This window comes from Anomaloglossus baeobatrachus, chromosome 2, assembly GCF_048569485.1.
Source record: "Anomaloglossus baeobatrachus isolate aAnoBae1 chromosome 2, aAnoBae1.hap1, whole genome shotgun sequence".
Taxonomy (NCBI): Eukaryota; Metazoa; Chordata; class Amphibia; order Anura; family Aromobatidae; genus Anomaloglossus; species Anomaloglossus baeobatrachus.
In genome coordinates, this window is record NC_134354.1 from 525,655,385 (window position 1) to 525,674,608 (window position 19,224).

Sequence of the window (19,224 nt, forward strand, 5' to 3'; positions counted from 1 at the left end):
CAGGAGCTACTGTCATTAACCCTCCAAAGACCACAGGCCTCTTGTGCCCTGCAGGAGCTACTGTCATTAACCCTCCAAAGACCACAGGCCTCTTGTGCCCTGCAGGAGCTACTGTCATTAACCCTCCAAAGACCACAGGCCTCCTGTGCCCTGCAGGAGCTACTGTCATTAACCCTCCAAAGACCACAGGACTCTTGTGCCCTGCAGGAGCTACTGTCATTAACCCTCCAAAGACCACAGGCCTCCTGTGCCCTGCAGGAGCTACTGTCATTAACCCTCCAAAGACCACAGGCCTCCTGTGCCCTGCAGGAGCTACTGTCATTAACCCTCCAAAGACCACAGGCCTCTTGTGCCCTGCAGGCGCTACTGTCATTAACCCTCCAAAGACCACAGGCCTCTTGTGCCCTGCAGGAGCTACTGTCATTAACCCTCCAAAGACCACAGGCCTCTTGTGCCCTGCAGGAGCTACTGTCATTAACCCTCCAAAGACCACAGACCTCTTGTGCCCTGCAGGCGCTACTGTCATTAACCCTCCAAAGACCACAGGCCTCTTGTGCCCTGCAGGCGCTACTGTCATTAACCCTCCAAAGACCACAGGCCTCTTGTGCCCTGCAGGAGCTACTGTCATTAACCCTCCAAAGACCACAGACCTCTTGTGCCCTGCAGGCGCTACTGTCATTAACCCTCCAAAGACCACAGGCCTCTTGTGCCCTGCAGGCGCTACTGTCATTAACCCTCCAAAGACCACAGGCCTCTTGTGCCCTGCAGGAGCTACTGTCATTAACCCTCCAAAGACCACAGGCCTCTTGTGCCCTGCAGGAGCTACTGTCATTAACCCTCCAAAGACCACAGACCTCTTGTGCCCTGCAGGAGCCACTGTCTGTGCTGCACTCCAAGCGCCGAATCCTTTATCCATCTAGGACCGCTCATCTAAAGGAGAGTGTGTATAGTTACTATAGTTACCAAAATATTAACTCCTTCACCCCTGGCAATTGTTCCCTTATCTTTTCTAGAGCCATAACTTTTTATCTTTCCATCAGTATAGCCATGTTAGGGCCTGTGTTTTTTTGCTGGATGAGTTGCACTTTTGATTGACACCATTCATTCTGCCCCATATTGTACTGGAAAACAGGAAAACATTCCAAGTGCTGCGAAATTGCAAGAAAAGTGCGATTCCACCATTGTGTATTGGGGTTTTTATTCACTGCGGTCACTATATGGTAAGACTGACCTGGCATTATGATTCCACAGGTCAGTACGAGTTTGTAGACACCATATACATGTATAGTTGTACTTTTATATAAGTGGTGAGAAAAAAAATCAGAAATTTGTAAAAAAAAAAAACAAAAAAAAACCCAAAACAAACGTTTTTGTCACCATTTTCCGTGATCCGCAGCGTTCTCATTTTTCGGGATCTGGGGTTCAGTGATGGCTTATATTTTGTGTCTTGAACTGGCATTTCTAATTATACCATGTTTGGGTAGATGCGATGTTTTGATCTCCTGTTATTGCGTTTAAATGTTGCAGCGACCACAAAAATGTAATTCTGGCATTTTGATTTTTTTTTCTCAATACGCCGTGTACTGATTAGATGAATTGATTTTGAATTTTGATGGCGCGTGCATTTCTGAACATGGCAATACTAAATATGTGTAGTGTATCTTTTTTGTTTATTGATTTTTCTAGTCCCCCTAGGCAACTTCAAAACTGCTGTCCAATTGCCTCTTATGAACAGAGCGGTGCTTCAGTATCCCTCTGATCAGCAGAAATGCTGGCACTCACATGAAGCACGTCATGACAGTGACAGTGATGATCAGCTGACCCCCGGCTGTCATGACAACCCATTGGCGCCCCGGAATGGCATGATCCCCCGCCATCATGTCTTAAATCGCGCTGTCAAAGTTTGCTGTTGGTTGCACGTGTCATAATGGGGAATAATGCGCATTAAAGTGACAGACATGACCAATTACATATAGGTACGTCATTGGTCTTTAAGTGGTTCAAAAGGAATCTGTAATTAGGTTTTTGTTCCACCCCCATATGAGATTAGCATGATGTAGGGCCAGAGATCCTGATTCCAGCGATGTATCACTTACTGGGCTGCAGTTTTGATAAAATTACAGTTCTATTTGCAGATCTCCCAGTTCTTAGAATGCTGCGCTCTGCATAACCCTGCCCACACCACTGATTGGCAGCTTTCTGTGCACACTGTGCATAAGTAGAAAGCTGCCAATCAGTGGTGGGGCGGGGCCATAAAGAGCTCATGAATATGGAATATTAAATGGCAGCAGGGTTACCAGTCCTCTAGTGATAATCTGCTGCTGATAAAACTGATTTCTTTATCGTTCCTATGGGAGACCCAGACCATGGGTGTATAGCTACTGCCTCCGGAGGACACACAAAGTTACTACACTCAAAACGTGTAGCTCCTCCCTCCCAGTATATACACCCCCTGCTAGCCAGTCCTAGCCAGTTTCATGCTTTGTGTCAGGAGGATCACACACACACATGCATCCTTTTTTGATTTTCATTTTTTCTACAGATTTGGAAGAAAAGCGGGTCCACTGGACCCCCGGCATGTCCCTTCACACCTCCCTGGCGGCGGTGCTGTTAAGGTTGATTCAGGGCAAGAGCCCTTCATGCCGCGCTCCTTCACCATCCCATGCTGGGGCTCTGGCTTGAAGTGGGAGCCAACACGGTTCTCACTGCTTTGCAGGAGACCGGCCTCCATCCGCAGCCCTTTGACAGGACCCTGCTGGACGGAGCACTGGACCCCCACCCCACCCAGGGACTGGACCCTGCGTCTCAAAGCTAAGTATAGAGACGTTATTCAGAGGGTCCTTCTGCAATGTGGGGCACTTTATTAGGGGGACAGTGTTTGACTTTGATAATGCTGCTTTTACTGTGTTTCCGGCCGGTTCCACTGTTTTATTCTGTGTACCGCGCCGATGATGCCTGATTTTCGGCCGCATGTTTAACTCTAGGCCCCGGCTTCAGCCGCGGCCTAGTTTCGTCTCGTTCCCCTGCATGTCAGTCATGCAGGGGGACGCTGCAGCGCCGCCCAACCGCCGCTCTGCACAGGGGAGGACACTCCTTGTTGAGGAGATGATTCCCTCCCCTGTACATTTCTTAGCCCTCCGATTCCCGCTCCTGGGTTAACCCCCGCCCTCCCCCCTCACTCTAGCGCCATTTTCTCAGCGTTCTTAGTACGCTGATCGGCGCTGGCTGCTCTGCAGTGCAGAGGGAGTGAATATCTGGCTGGGGGTCCAGGTTTGGAACCTGGGGGGGCACTCACAATAGCGGCCTGACAAGTCACAACCTCTGGTTGTGCACTTTTATATACTATCAGGGCATTGTGAAGGAGTTAATTCTTTATTATAGAACCTCCTCCTCAGCAGCATGTCTCACTAGGAGCAAAGCTCCAAGGCTGTACACTACATGTTCTGCATGTAGGCTCATATTGCCTGAACCGGCACAGACCCATACTGTAATGGTTCTTAGGTGGTGGTGCCTCAGCCTGGAGTCTCCCCAGGCTGAACCCCTGTCTTGTGTTTTCTAGACATTCTAGACAGAGCCCCCCACCTCTGCAGCAGATCTCACAGAGCGAGGCTGCAGGCTGTTTTTTATTATCCACTGCTGGTAGTCTCGTACGGCTGTACCGAGCTCATAACCGCTGTGGCCCCTCAGCTTGGAGGCTCATGCATGGTCCCTCCAGCTGCTCCGGGTTCGGTGGCTGACCCCTGGGGGAATCTCTTTTTCCAGGGGTCGGCTGTCCCGGCATCCGCTGAGCATGCAACCCCCTTCTCAGGGCGTTTTCTGCTTGCTCATCAAAGCTCACAGACCCCGTCCTCCTGACAGGGAGACGCAGGGTCCCCTGTCCTCCCCGTCCCGCAGCTCCGATACGAGCTGACTCACTGGACGAGGAGGATGTCTCTATCAGGGGCTCGGACGCTGCTTTACGTATTTTGATCCGTCCGTAGATGACGGGGATGCGAATGATTAGATTGCGTCCATTATACTTGTATTGGACCTCCATCCGCCTGTATCAGGGGAGTATTCCCCGCTGGCAAAAAGGCATCAGTATACCTTTAACAAGACGAGGAGTGTGTTCCTTAACCACTCCAGTTTTCAGCCCGCTGCGTCCAAGCCCGCAGCCTGTCCTGCAGATCCCACAGCGGGGTTCTGCTGCCTGTCTCCCCCTCCCATCAGAGGTGGTCAAGGAGTGTACTCATTCGCCAAGCGTGGCCACTCCGGTGTCCAGACTTTCAGCCCGGATAGTTGTATCAGTGGCTGACGGCACCTCTATAAGGATCCCACGGTACATTAATTTTGTACTGGACCTCAATCCGCCGGAGTTACCTTATCTAGGTGAACACAACGTGTGTTCCTTAACCACTCCAGTTTTCAGGCCCCTGTGACCAGCCCAGGGTCCGCTCTGACAGTCGCTTCCCATGAAGCGTGATTCTGAGGACTGGGTTTCCCCCGTCCACCAATGGTGGTCAAGAGGTGGGCTCATTCACCTCAGGTGGCTCAGCCCGGACCGTTATGTCAGTGGCTGATGGCTCCTCAGAGGAGATGCATTCCCTCACAGGGACTCTATGCCCAAGACGGTTGCCTGAACTTCCAGACTTCAGTCTTTCCATCCTCTGCCAAGTCTGCCATGCTGGACACCGCACAGCGGTGGTTTTGGCTACTTTCCTCGCTATCCGCAGGTGTGGCTTCGGCAATGGAAGGCAGATGCCTCTATAGAGGTTCCTTGCTGGGCTCCCCTTTGGTGGGACCAGTCTCTTCGGAACCAACTAGATGAAATTTAGGAAGCTCTCGGCGACGAGAGTTCTTCCTTGCCACAAACCTAAACCAGGGCAGGAATCAGTTGAGGTTTCGGTGGTTTCCGTTCCTCCTTCTGATCGTCCTCTAGCTCGGCCTTAGTTCATAGAACCAAATGGCTTGAAGCTGCGTCTTCAGAAGACCGCAGGAGATGCTACCACGGAGTCAGCTTCCTCCGAGCTATCTGGCCACGCCAACCACCTCCTTGGTCGGTGGCAGGCTCTCTCCACTTGGCGACGTATGGTTCTACCACGTCTCCGTTCAGTGGGGGCGAGTTTATATCTCCCATGGCTACAGGATGGAATTCTGTCCACCCGCCAAACAGATTTTTTCTGTCAACTCCTCCCGGCTCCAAGGCCGCCGCCTTCTCACAGGCCGTGGCATTTCTTGCAGGCCAACGGAGTAATTGTTCCGGTTCCCGACTGGGAACGGTTCTGAGATTTTTGCTTAAATCTATTTCTAGTCCCCGAAGAGGGCGGTGCCTTCCGACCTGGATCTTTAGCTTTTCAAGCATGGTCAGGTGTGGCGTTTTCACATGGAGTCTCGGTCTTGTTCCGTGTGTTTTTCACCGGATCAATCAAGAACCCAAGGAGATTCCCTAGCAGCCATCGGCATCAGGGATGCCTTTCGGCAAGGGTCAATCGCAGTTTCACACCAGCGTTGACTACGTTTTGCCATCGGAGTGGTCCAATTCGTGGTTCTTCCCTTGGGGTTAGCCACGGCCCCTCGAGTATTCTCCTTGGGGCTGCTGTGATTAGGGTCCTGCACCCCTAGGGATTGGCAGTGATCGTTTGCCTTGGACGGTTTTCTTCTCGGGGTTTCATCCAGTGCAGACTCTTAGTAGAGTACTTCGCTTACTCTCGCCACTCTAATCTATTCGGGTGGCTTGTCATTCTGTCCAGGTCCACTCTGACTTCGCACCAGAGGTTTTCAGGGACGCAATTCGAGACTCTGTCGGCACTTGTGAAGCTGCTCTTAGTCGATCAGTAGTCCCTCCGCTGGCGGTCGACGTCGTTCTATCAGACACCAAATAAGGTGCTGGTCAGACGGTGGCGTCAATGGAAGCGATTCCTTGCCCAGTTTCTCCTGCGTCCTCTGAGACTGGAGGGTTTCCGCTGTATACGCGACCTCCCTCCTTCTCGGAGTGGTGGCTTCGCCACTGACCAGGGGCTCGTTGCAGTGGTGGTTTCGGCCACTCTGTCTCAGGGATGCTCCTTCCTGGCCCCGTCCCGGGTGATCCTCACCAGGGTGCTGGTCTTTCCGCCTTGGGAGCAGTATATCTCCACCGTGGAGCGCAGGGCGCTTGGACTCTGTCCGAATCAGCCCTCTGGTTCAATGTGCTGGAAATCAGAGCTGTATTTCTAGCTCTCTAAGCCTTCACCATCTGTTGGCGGCTAGGCACATTCGAGTCCAGTCGGACAACGTGACAGCGTTTTCCTACATCAACTTCCGGCTCATCATTCTTCAGTGGACAAGGGACTCCTAGTCCACCATATCCGCAGCCCACATCCTAGATGTGAAAACTGCGAGGCAGACTATTTCAGCTGTCCAACCGTGGTCCACAATCCTCAGGTTTTACGGTAGGCACACTGGTTCATGTTTGATCCCAGCTTCGTCTCTACCTCTTGCCCAGAGTCCTGCGCAAGATCAGTTAAGGGGGCCGTCGGGTCATTCTCATTCTCCAGACTGACCCAGGCAGGCTTGGTACCCTGACCTGCTCCTTCTGTCCGTTGGGTTGCCATGGCATCTTCCGGACCGTTCAGACCTTTTCTCAAAAGGGTCCGTTTTTTCCGTCAGAATTCTGGATTCTCAGATTGACGGCGTAGCTCTTGAGTCCTGGATCTTGGCGACTTCTGGTATCCTTCCTGAAGTCATCTCCGCTATGACTCGAGCTTCAAAGTGTCCTTTGACCTTTTTAGCTTTGCCGACCCTCCTGTCTCTTTCACAGTCCGGTTTACAGCTAGGACTATCCCTCATTAAGGGACAGGTCTCGGCTCTGTCAGTATGTGCCAGCGGCGTATCGTCCGGCTGGCTCCGGTGCGCTCCTTTCAGGGCGCATCTCACATTATTCCGCCTTTCCTGCGGCCTATGGAACCCTGGGACCTTAATCCGGTCCTCTCGGTTCCCGGAAACCCCCCTTTGCGCCTCTTAGGGAGGTTTCTTTGTTTCATCTTTCACAGAAAGTAGTCTTCTAGTGGCTATAATTTCCCGCCAGAGAGTTCTGGCTGTACTCTCTCGGAGTCACCCCCTTCTTGGCCTTTTGCATCAAGACAAGGTGGTCTTCGTCCGACTCCGGACTTTTTTCCCTGAGGTGGTTACTGCTTCCACCTTATCCGGGGCAATTTTCCTGCCTTCCTTTTGTCCGGCTCCTGTTCATCGCTTGAGAAAGCGTTGCATATCCTGGATCTGGTGCGGGCGCTCCGGATCTATGTGTCTTGCACCGCCGTTATTAGGCAGTGCACCTCTCTCTGGTGCTGACCGCTAGTCAGCGTAGCGGTCTCTCGGCATCTAAGCCGACCCTGGTTCGTTGGCTTAGGTCGGCCATTTCCGAGGCCCAACAAGTGTACTCAAGTGCCTTCCCCGCCGGGGATCAGAGCACATTTGATCAGACCTGTCGGTGCCTTTTGGGCTTTCAGGCTCCAGGCTACGGCTCAGTAGGTCTGTCAGACTGCAGCTCGAATTAGTCTGCATACTTTTTTTCGAAGCTCTATCCAAGGCATGCTTATGCTTTGGCAGACGCGGGCTTAGGCAGACGCATCTTTCAGGCGTCTGTCGCCCATTTGTGAAGTTAGGTTTTGCCTGCTTCTCAGTTGTCTGTTTATTCCCACCCATGGACTGCTTTGGAACGTCCCATGGTCTGGGTCTCCCATAGGAACGATAAAGAAAAAGAGAATTTTGTTTACTTACCGTAAATTCTTTTTCTTATAGTTCCGTCATGGGAGACCCAGCACCCTCCCTATTGCCTGTTGGCAGGTTTCTTGTTCCGGTGTCTTCACCGGCTGTTATTGTTGTAGACAGAGGTTCCGGTTCTTCCGGTTTTTACTCTGTCTCTTCTTGTGGGTGGATGTCCTCCTTCAGCTTTTGCACTAAACTGGCTAGGACTGGCTAGCAGGGGGTGTATATACTGGGAGGGAGGAGCTACACGTTTTGAGTGTAGTAACTTTGTGTGTCCTCCGGAGGCAGTAGCTATACACCCATGGTCTGGGTCTCCCATGACGGAACTATAAGAAAAAGAATTTACGGTAAGTAAACAAAATTCTCTTTTTTATCAAAACTACAGCAATCGCACAGCAAGTGACACATTGCTGGAATTAGGGTTTCTGCCACGTCTCACTAAGCAACATCACTGATGAGTCACGGTTTTTGTGACGCAACAGCGATCTTGCTAGTGATGTCGCTGTGTGTGACATCCAGCAACGACCTGGCCCCTGCTGTGAGGTCGCTGGTCGTTGCTGAATGTCCTGGACCATTTTTTGGTCGTTGCTCTCCCGCTTTGAAGCACACATCGCTGTGTTTGACAGCGGGAGCCAATGATCTGAATGTGCAAGGAGCAGGGAGCCGGCTTCTGGCAGCCTGCGGTAAGCTGGTAACCAAGGTACATATCTGGTATCCAAGCAAGGCGCTTTGCTTAGTAACCTGATGTGTACCATGGTTACGTGTGCAGGGAGCCGGCTTCTGGCAGCTGCGGACGCTGGTAACCAAGGTACATATCGGGTGTCCAAGCAAAGCACTTTGCTTAGTAACCCGATGTGTACCATGGTTACGTGTGCAGGGATCCGGCTTCTGGCAGCTGCGGATGCTGGTAACCAAGGTACATATCGGGTGTCCAAGCAAAGCGCTTTTCTTAGTAACCCGATGTGTACCATGGTTACGAAGCACAGCGTCGTTACACAGGTCGCTGGTGGCTGATCTCTGATCGCTGTGGAGATCTGCCTGTTTGACAGCTCACCAGCGACCATGTAGCGACGCTCCAGCGATCCCTGCCAGGTCAGATCGCTGGTGGGATCGCTGGTTGCGTCGCTTAGTGTGACGGTACCCTTACATTAGTGGCAAAAACCTGGTGACAAAGTCCCTTAAAGTTATTGACTAGATAATTATGTTGGTGGTGGGTCTGGGAATTTATTTAGTGATATTATGCTAAAGATACTATATGAGCCACTGTGGCTGTGATCCTAATTCTAGCAAACCCCGAGAATCCTGAAGTGTTGTGCACACATTCAGGATTTGTTCCTTGCAGATTTTGTTGCAGAAAAAAAAAATCTGCAGCATGCCCATTCTTTGTGTTTTTTCCTGCGTTTTCAAAGCAATGAAGAAAACTGCAGCAAAAAACCGCTATTTTTCCTGCCAGAACATGGAGATTTGGGTGCAGATTGTCTCCACCTGAATCTGCACCGTGTGCACATAGCTTTACCCAATATATATATAATTTTTTTTTTTTCTCTTGATAAAAAGCATATAGCCATAGCAGATCTCTAATTAATGGAGTAACATCGAATATGGTGCCGGCAAGTACAACCCTACCTGTAATCAATGATATGGCTGCGGTTTCACAGCTGATTTAAGAAGGTCCCCCCCCCCCCCGATATAAGGTTGATGGCCTATTCTAAAAATGTGGACGGGATTTCTGTAACATTTACACATGTACCCAAACAAGGTAGGTTCTGTGATCTGAAGCCACACGTGGGCTACTCAGAACAGCGAGTGTTAAGAACATTTAGTAATTATGGAGGAGTAGCAGGGAGAACGGCAGAGACATGGTGGGCTGCCTGCGGCAGGGGCCGTCGACATCAGACGGTGGGGCTAAACTGTGCTTAGTTGTGCTGCTGTGTCCTGGTGTCCGCTCTTCCAGGCTGCATGCTCACTCTAGTCCTGGCGGATACTGACATAGCAAACCCAGTGTGCCATAGACTTTTATACAATACTCATGGAATAGACTGACACAAATGAAGGACACCGCTTTCTACATTTTTTTCACATTACCACAATGAAAGGAAATCACTTTAAGGCTATGTGCGCACGTTGCGTACAGTCACTGCAGAATTTTCTGCAGCGATCTGAAGAGCACACGTGCGCTTCAAATCGCTGCAGAAAATGTCCGTAGTAAAAAACAAAAAGCCGATTCCATGCGCTCTGCCTGCAGCTCCTGCCATAGACAGAGCAGGGGCTGCCGGCAAAGCGCACTGAAGAAGTGACATGTCACTTCTTAGAACGCGCGCTTCGGGCAGCAGCCGAAGTGCTGCGCTCTAAGACGCCACGTGCGCACGGCTCCTGCATAATCTTCATAGATTATGCAGGGGACGCAGGACGCATGCAGTTACGCTGCGCTACAAAGCGCAGCGTTACTGCATGTAATTACGCAACGTGCGCACATAGCCTAAGCCTACGTTCAGACACTACATCTTTTCTTAACCACAAAGATGCAGCGTTTTTGGCCCCAAAAAGTGCGCCCGCGGCAAAAACGCATGCGCTTTTACCGCATTTTGCCCAATGCGTTTTTTAAGTCAAATCTATTGACTGGAAGGGCTCAAAAACGCTGCAAAAACGCAAATGGAATTTACATGCTGCATCTTCAAAAACAGCCAAGATGGAGCCAAAAAAAGATGCCCAGTGTGGACAGAAAAATAGAAATCTCATAAACTTTCCTGGGGGAAGGAAATGGATGCATTTAGGTGCATCTGTGTGACCTCAAAAATGCACCAAAGACGCAGCAAAAGATGCAGTGTGTGAACATAGCCAATTAGTAACTACATGTTTAATTCCGTTCATAAATTACTAGTACAGGGGAAGATAAACTATATGATGTAGCTCACGAGAGAAATATGCATCTTTCTCCACTGATCTGCCACTTCCAATGGATTAGCACATAAACTGCTGATTTCTGGTTATGTAAACCGAAAGCATCATGGTGTAGGGGCAGAGAGCCAGATTCCAGGGATGTGTCACTTACTGGGTTGTACAGGAGAACAAAACAAGAGTATAGTGCAAAATATATATTTTAATACAAAAAGACTGGCACAATGTAGAGTCGGCAGCACAATTCACTAGGCATGTGTATAACAACAATTGTAGAATTATAAAGCATGAGGTTAAAAAATGCGATATAAAAATTGCGATATAAACCATAATAGCTACAGGTCACAGCACAATCAGGGCAAAAAATTACTACAAGCAAGTAACCTGCAAAGACTTAAATAAATAGTACAATATCGTAGTTTCAAAGAAGTAGTACTACAAATACTAAAGTAACCAGTGTACACATCAGAAGGTTTTGGTATTGTAAACCCAGAGAGCACGTAATCCTAGCAGCAGGAAAAGTCAGAGACTATGGGCAGCATGAACCATAACGTTAGAGTAAGTATACCCATAGTCAAAACACAGCCGGGTGATGAGCAGCGGAGCGTTCCCCCTGGCACAAGGACCCCAACGTACGTTTCACGATCTTAAGAAATTTGGATCATTTCATCAGGGGGAAGAGGGTGGAACTCCATGTTGAAGTGCCGTGCTTTTTAAACATGGCGGTCGATCGCCCTTGCCACTCCCCCCACCCACGTCAGCGCGGATGCACCAAACGTCACCAGCAATCAACGCCCTCAAATAATTGATATTATAATATATATTTTGCACTATACTGTTGTTTTGTTCTCCTGTTTTTCCATGCTTTATGAGTGTGCTATGTAGGTATAATATTCCGGTTTTTCTATTGTTTAACCTGGGATTTCCTTATTATAACTTACTGGGTTGTGATGCTGCTTCAATAAAATCTTTGTTTTATCATCAGGAGATTATCAATAAAGGCCTAGTTGTCTCATGCCTCCTGATCCAACCCTACCCCATACCCACTACTAATTAGCATTGTTTTCCCTATGGACAATGTAAACAGAAATCTGCTCAACAGTGATGTGCGCAGCATCATACAGGGCTTGGTATTTTGAGCATTGCCAGATCTGCAGCAGAGAAAGCAGTGATTGTATAAAAAAAGACAGCAAGCAGACCAGTGATATCACTGTAATCAGGGTCTTTGCCCCTTCATCGTGCTGCTCTCAGATTACGTGGCCTAAATATGTCTGGAGCTAAGTATCACGATACACGATAGCTGTCGGAGGAGCAATGGTTCAGCCGACAGTTATATCTCCGGAGTCTCTCACACACAGGAACACTTGGCTCAGTCAAGCTTTCTTGTCTTCTATGAGCGAGAAGAAATGGATCAGCTATTGGAAACCCAAATGCCATATTCTTCTTCCAGAGACAATTTAAGTGGTGAAAAAAATTTCAGAAGTTTGTAAAAAAAAATATAAATAAATAAATTCACTTTTGGTGTCATTTTCCGAGAACCGTAATGTTTTTATTTTTCAGGATCTGGGGTTAAGTGATGGATTATTTTTTGCGCCCTGTGCTGACAATATTATCTATTTTTTGCTACATGCAATGTTTTGCCTCATTGCATTTTATAGTAGCGGCCAAAAACCCCTAATTCTGGCATTTAGAGTTTTTGGGGGGCATACACTGTTTACCGATCGGATTAATTTATTTTATATTTTAATAGCGCGGACATTTCTGAATGCAGCGATACCAAATATGTATATTTTTAAAATTGTTTTACTTTCAATGGGGCAAAAGGTGGTGATTGAACGTATTTTATTTTTTTCATATTCTTAAAAACTTTTTTTTTTTTTTTTTTTAACTATTTCTCTAGTCCCATCAGGGAACTTGAAGCTGTGGTCATCCAATTGTGCTGCGCATGATCCATGGACTCTGGATCATGCGCAGTGTGCATCCATCCTCTGCTGGCCGCAATCAAGACTGAGGTATGTGCGGCGTTGCTGCGTATTCATTAGCATGTTAGTACTCTCACAGGGGGCGTGCTAACATGCTATGTGGGCCGACTAGCCAAGGAAACTCACACCCTTGCAACTAGTCCTTGGCCTCATTAGCATATAATAAACAATGTTTAGAAATACGTTTTCTAAAGATCCCTCCATCTATGCTAGTGTATGCAAGGACAGTTATGCAGGGATTAGCAATATGCACCCAGAACTGCTCGTGTATCCGGGTGCATACTGCACCTGACAGGCAAACTTCCCAACATCCCCAAAAATTACATTTAATAAATAGCTAAAGTGAAACGTATCGGTAAAGTTAGTTACAAACAAATTCACATACTTTCACTCTGTTTTACCTTGAGAAAAATAACACGAGAAATCTTCAAAATATTTCCAAATTTACTATGCATTTTTATTTATTTTAATAATTGAACAGAAAACTTGTCAACTTGAATTTACTACAAACATAAATAAAACGTGTCAGGAAAAATAAAATCAGATTCCCTTACACAATTAGAAGCCCTCCAAAGTTACCACGTAAAGTGACATGTCAGATGTTAAAAATGGGGATGTGTCAGGAAGGTCAAAAGTGGCTGCAGAAAGAAGGGGTTAGAGGGGTCGCCCCGTCTAAGAAAAATGTCTGCGGCCACTGACTGTAAACTACCAAATCGTGGCACTGTGTGATGCAAACACTAACACAATTCCACGAGGCACTGGGTGGTCACCTGACCGCTTGTAGATAACATTCACACTTGCAGTCACGTTCGAGTCTCTTAATTCTCCTCTATTTAGAGAATCTAGGCGAGATTTGTTGGCAAGTATGAAAATAACATACATTTGGTTACAATACAGCACACTTGTTAAGAGAATTGGAACAGTATGCTTGAAAGGAATGTTAGGATTTTTTTTTGTATTAATAATTATATATATAACTAGCTGTAGTACCCTGCGTTGCCTGGGATAGTAACGGTTTCCCTGTCTCTCTCCTAGTCTCTGTGTGTCTCTCTATCTCTGTCGGTCTGTCTCTTTCCCTGTCTGTTTTTGCCTGTCTCTGTATCTCTTTGTCTGTCCCTGTCTGTCTCTCTCCATCTCTCTCAGGCTCACTATGTCTGTCTGTATCAGTTTCTGTCGGTCTCTTTCCCTGTCTGTCTGTTTATCTCTGTGTCTCTATTTCCCTGTCTGTCTCTTTCTCTGTCTGCCTCTGTCTGTCTTCTTCCCTGCCTGTCTCTCTTTCCCTGTCTGTCTTCCTTTTTTCCCTGTCTCTCTCTGTTTGTCTCTGTCTCTTTCCCTGTCTGCCTCTTTCCCTGTCTGTCTTCCTTTTTTCCCTGTCTCTCTGTGTTTGTCTCTGTCTCTTTCCCTGTCTGCCTCTTTCTCTGTCTGTCTGCCTTTTTTCCCTACCTGTCTCTTTCCTTGTATTATTTTTTTTTTTACTTATTTTTTTTTCTTTTGGAGTTGTGTACACAATAAGCATGCATGAGCCTATAGCTTTTTGTACCATATGATCAGTTTAGGGGAAACTTTGTTTGAAGCGACTTTTTGGTAACACGGAATATCCATTGTTATATTTATCTTCCTTGAATATGCAGGCGTTTTTTGATATGCGTTCATGGTTTTTATGGAGTTAATGTGATTTTTTTTTCTTTACAAAGTAAAGGTTTTTGGCATCAACAAATTTTGAAGGTTATAGTTTTTTTTTTTATGTAAGTATTTTAATACAGTGAAACCTCTTATATAAGATGCCTATATGATCTGCTGTCTTTGTTTTTTCATTTTTATTTTTGTGTGTTTCTTTGTATAATTTTGTCTTATTTGCTTTTCTCGCAGATAGTCTCCTTTCATATTTTGAAACGAAATTCATATAAGCTTGACTTTGCTGTGTCGCTTCAAACAACGGAAGTCATCACAAGACGAATATAATTTGTTTCTCACATGGTATTCAAATATCCACTCCACTGAATGTATATGTGGGTTGTTTTTTTTTTTTTTTTGCTGTGACATAGCCAAATCATGATTCTATATGTTCATGCGGGGATTTCCGTCTCAAATAGTTTTTGTATGCAATTTTGTATGTGCATATATTCATATGTATGAAACATTTATTTAATTGTGTGCACATAACTTGGATTTATGTGATTGGGTTCTTCCATTTGCAACTCTTTCCAGGTCTGATTCTTGCTTAGCCATTTGAGTCCTGAGGCTAATTGTAACCTGGTGTTCATGCTTAATTGACTGCTTGTTTGTAATTTGTATATTCACATGATGTCTTTATATATGTCTATGTTCACTCTGCACTTGTAAGCCTATGAGTAAGGTGGTTTTTCCACCAAAACGTGTAAGGCATTGCAGAGAGGGGATCATTCCCCCACTTGGCCGAGAGGATTTTTTTTTCTTTTTTTTCTGTCTCTTTCCCTGTCTGTTTGTCTCGGTCTCTTTCCCTGTCTGTCTTTCCCTGTCTATGGGGAGATAAGGTATGCACACCAGTGACTATGTAAGGGGAATACATGGAATAGCGGAAACTGCTGTGTGAATACTGACATGAAAAATCCAATAGCTATATGTAAGGATGAAATGTGAAAAATGGAACCTGCATTACTGCCATGAATATATGAATAAAGAGAAATTTAGCTACTGAATTGATCAATGCAATAGAGCCCCAACACTACGCCAAAGTATTTCTCTACGTTGGGGTCCCTAGCTTGTGTGTGTCCTCTCATGCAGTTAAAAAACTTACCGTGTATGGGAAGCTGAGACCCAGGCTATATATACGATGTGGATTGGCAATAGGTGTGTGTGGGGAGGTTTCCCAAACGAAAAACAACTAACAAATAAGAAATAACGTTTGGAACTCCATTCTATGTCTGAACTGGGTGCAAAAACCTAAAAAAACATCACTATCGGGAGATAAATGTAAGGGGAATACATGGAATAGCAGAAACTGCTGTGTGAATACTGACGTATATATAGCCTGGGTCTCAGCTTCCCATACACGGTAAGTTTTTTAACTGCATGAGAGGACACACATAAGCTAGGGACCCCAACGTAGAGAAATACTTTGGCGTAGTGTTGGGGCTCTATTGCATTGATCAATTCAGTAGCTAAATTTCTCTTTATTCATATATTCATGGCAGTAATGCAGGTTCCATTTTTCACATTTCATCCTTACATATAGCTATTGAATTTTTCATGTCAGTATTCACACAGCAGTTTCTGCTATTCCATGTATTCCCCTTACATAGTCACTGGTGTGCATACCTTAACTCCTCATAGTGATTTTTTTTAGGTTTTTGCACCCAGTTCAGACATAGAATGGAGTTCCAAACGTTATTTCTTATTTGTCTTTCCCTGTCTGTCTTTCCTTGTCTGTCTTCCTTTTTTCCCTGTCTGTCTCTGTCTGTTTGTCTCTGTCTCTTTCGCTGTCTGCCTCTTTCTTGGTCTGTCTGCCTTTTTTCCCTGTCTGGTTCTGTTTGTCTCTTTCCCTGTCTGCCTCTTTCTCTGTCTGCCTCTGTCTCTTTCCCTGTATGTCTTTCCCTGCCTGCCTCTGTCTCTTTCCCTGTATGTCTTTCCCTGCCTGCCTCTGTCTCTTTCCCTGTATGTCTTTCCCTGCCTGCCTCTGTCTCTTTCCCTGTGTGTCTTTCTTTCTGTCTCTTTCTCTGTCTGGCTTTTTTTTCCTGTCTGTCTCTTTCCCTGTCTGCCTCTGCCTGTCTGACTCTCTCTGATTGTTTCACTCTGCCTGTCTCTGTTTCTCTATCAGTCTCTCCCCCGACATCATATTACCTCACACAAGCTTCTTATACTAACAATTTCCTTTGTTGCCTATAGCAACCAATCACAGCTCCTATTAATAACGTGTAGCTCCCAGTTCCATTCACTTTAATGGAGACATATTTTTGGAGAGTAACTGTAAAGTGCGGGGTTACATTTTCCCATCAAAACATAGTCTATGACGTTCCCTGAGTCAAATGGGATGTCTGTGCAAAATTTTGTGATTGTAAATGCGACGGAGCGAATTCCTTTAGTGGCCATACATACATATACACACACTCAGCTTTATATCTTATTTATATAAAAAAAAAAATCAATGATTATTATCTAATCAATTATTTTGAATACAAAATGGCATGTGTTTTAACAGGTATTTACTTATTAATTTTTTTCTGCAGCCACTAGGGCTTCCATTTTTATTTGCTGGTGAGTATGCGTCCGAGCATGACACTTACCACAAATATAGCAGCCCCTGAACATAGGGTCGGACAACTACTGCAATCTCCTATCTTCCACACTGCTGCTGCCTAAGTTGTAAACTGGGCTGTGACAGTACAGAGCCTATGAGTACAGGTCGGGCAGTGGGGTTCACAGGAGCTCTGGGGCCACGGCGGTGTGCACAGGTCGGCAGCCTGACATTGTACAAATACCAGGCTACTGAGCGGTTCTCATCACTGGAAGAAGTTATTGCAGAAAGGCTGCTTTGAATGTTTGCATCAGTGCTGCAGCAGTAACTTCTTCCAGTGGTGAGAGCAGGTCGGTAGCCTAGGATTAGTAGTAAAATGTCAGGCTCAGAACTTGTGCTTACTGCCGTTGTCACTGCAGTGTTCAGAGCACAAAAGTATAATTACCCTGCTGCTGTGCTCTGGTCACTGACTCCGCTCTGATCGCTGAGTCGACTCTGCTAGGTCAGTGTAATGCCTCATACAGATGTCTGTGTTCAGTGACATCTGAATGAGGCTTTATTGCTGCATCTGCAAAGCACATCAGAAAGCACAGCAGTAAAGTCTCATTCAGACGTCCCTGCATTACAGACTTGTGAATGAGGAATTATGCTGATGCATCTCATTCCATCATGTGAGTGAGCCAGACATCTAATCCCATCAAGTGTGACACATTCTGATGCGCTGCGCATCTAATCTACAACAAGGGATGCACTCCTCTGAGTTGCACATCTAATACTCAGGAAGGGGATGCACTCCTGAGCCGCGCATCTAATCCTCAGGAAGGGGATGCACTCCTGAGCCGCGCATCTAATCTTCAGGAAGGGGATGCACTCCTGAGCCGTGCATCTAATCTTCAGGAAGGGGATGCACTCCTGAGCCACGCATCTAATCCTCAGGAAGGGGATGCACTCCTGAGCCAGACATCTAATCCTCAGGAAGGGGATGCACTCCTGAGCCGTGCATCTAATCCTCAGGAAGGGGATGCACTCCTGAGCCGTGCATCTAATCCTCAGGAAGGGATGCACTCTTGAGCCAGACATCTAATCCTCAGGAAGGGGATGCACTCCTGAGCCACGCATCTAATCCTCAGGAAGGGGATGCACTCCTGAGCCGTGCATCTAATCCTCAGGAAGGGATGCACTCTTGAGCCAGACATCTAATCCTCAGGAAGGGGATGCACTCCTGAGCCACGCATCTAATCCTCAGGAAGGGGATGCACTCCTGAGCCACGCATATAATCCACAGTGTGTGATACAGCAAGCAGCAATACAGATTCCATACTGCTATCCGTCCTTGGTGACACTGTCCATATCTCGATATTACTTTGCAGTCACCAACAATATACCAGTGCAATATTATCCTAAACGTCATCCTCTCATATCGGTCTGCAAACGCCTAGAAGGGTAGGGCAGGAGTGACATCAGACACAAGCGAGCAGATCCTGCCCACATTTACTGCAGTCGTAGGATTTCATGGCGAATTTTAGCAGATGCTCCCCCTAGTGTTTAAAAGTGTAAAATATCAAAACTGTTTATTTCAGATTTTATACCATTAAAAAAGTTAACTTTTTTTTTTAAATTAAAACAATACTTTGCAATTTATCAGTTGTTGGAAAACAATTTTGCTGACACATTCCCTTCCAAAGTAATATTTAAGCAGGCTAAAGACTCAGCAAACCCTGGTTCATAAAGGCAATACTTTAAGGGAATGGCGGCCATAAAAAAAAAAAAAAAAAAGAGTCTAGAGAGGTAAATATTAAGTACTCAGTGGATCACATGCTGCTGTTCTTGGCATCACCTCAGTAACATTTGATATCGTGACCTACTTTGGCTCATTTTTAAGATACAGAATAAATATAGCTAATTGCCAATTCAAACTTTACAGCATTACTAGAAGTAGCACTTACAGTAATCGCTTATATGTTAGATCAAAATATGGAAGCTCCCCATTATGTCTGAATAAGACCCAAGTCGTAGCCTCTAATCTGAGACAGCTGTATTGCTCCATCTGTTTCAAGTAAGTCAAAGTTTTTATAGGTTGAGACCTTTTTTTCTCCTGAAAACGGGAAAAGATTCTCACACAGTAGATAGAAAGTTAGCCTTAACTTAAAGCACCACTACAGCATTTTTATTTTCAGAGCTAGAGTGGCGCTTTAAATCTAAGTCTGCTGCCCCTGATGTTACACTTAAGCCCCCATCACACATAGCGATATCGCTAACGAGATCGCTGAAACGTCACAGGTTTTGTGACGTGCCAGCAACGTCGCTGTGTGTGACACATGGCAGCGAGCGGGTTCCTGCTGCGAGGTCGCTTTTCGTTACAAAATGATCAGGACCTTTTTTTGCTCGTTGGTCTCCCGCTGTGCAGCA

The 19,224-nt window shown here is 46.4% G+C and overlaps 1 long non-coding RNA gene across 1 annotated transcript; it reads left to right on the forward strand.

Annotated features, from left to right (window-relative positions):
- Nucleotides 1–815: 815 nt before the first annotated feature.
- On the forward strand, nt 816–14,582 carry LOC142290342 (uncharacterized). The gene is made up of 2 exons (XR_012750271.1): nt 816–1,251; nt 14,472–14,582. It is a non-coding gene; the product is annotated as an uncharacterized LOC142290342 (long non-coding RNA).
- Nucleotides 14,583–19,224: the final 4,642 nt, after the last annotated feature.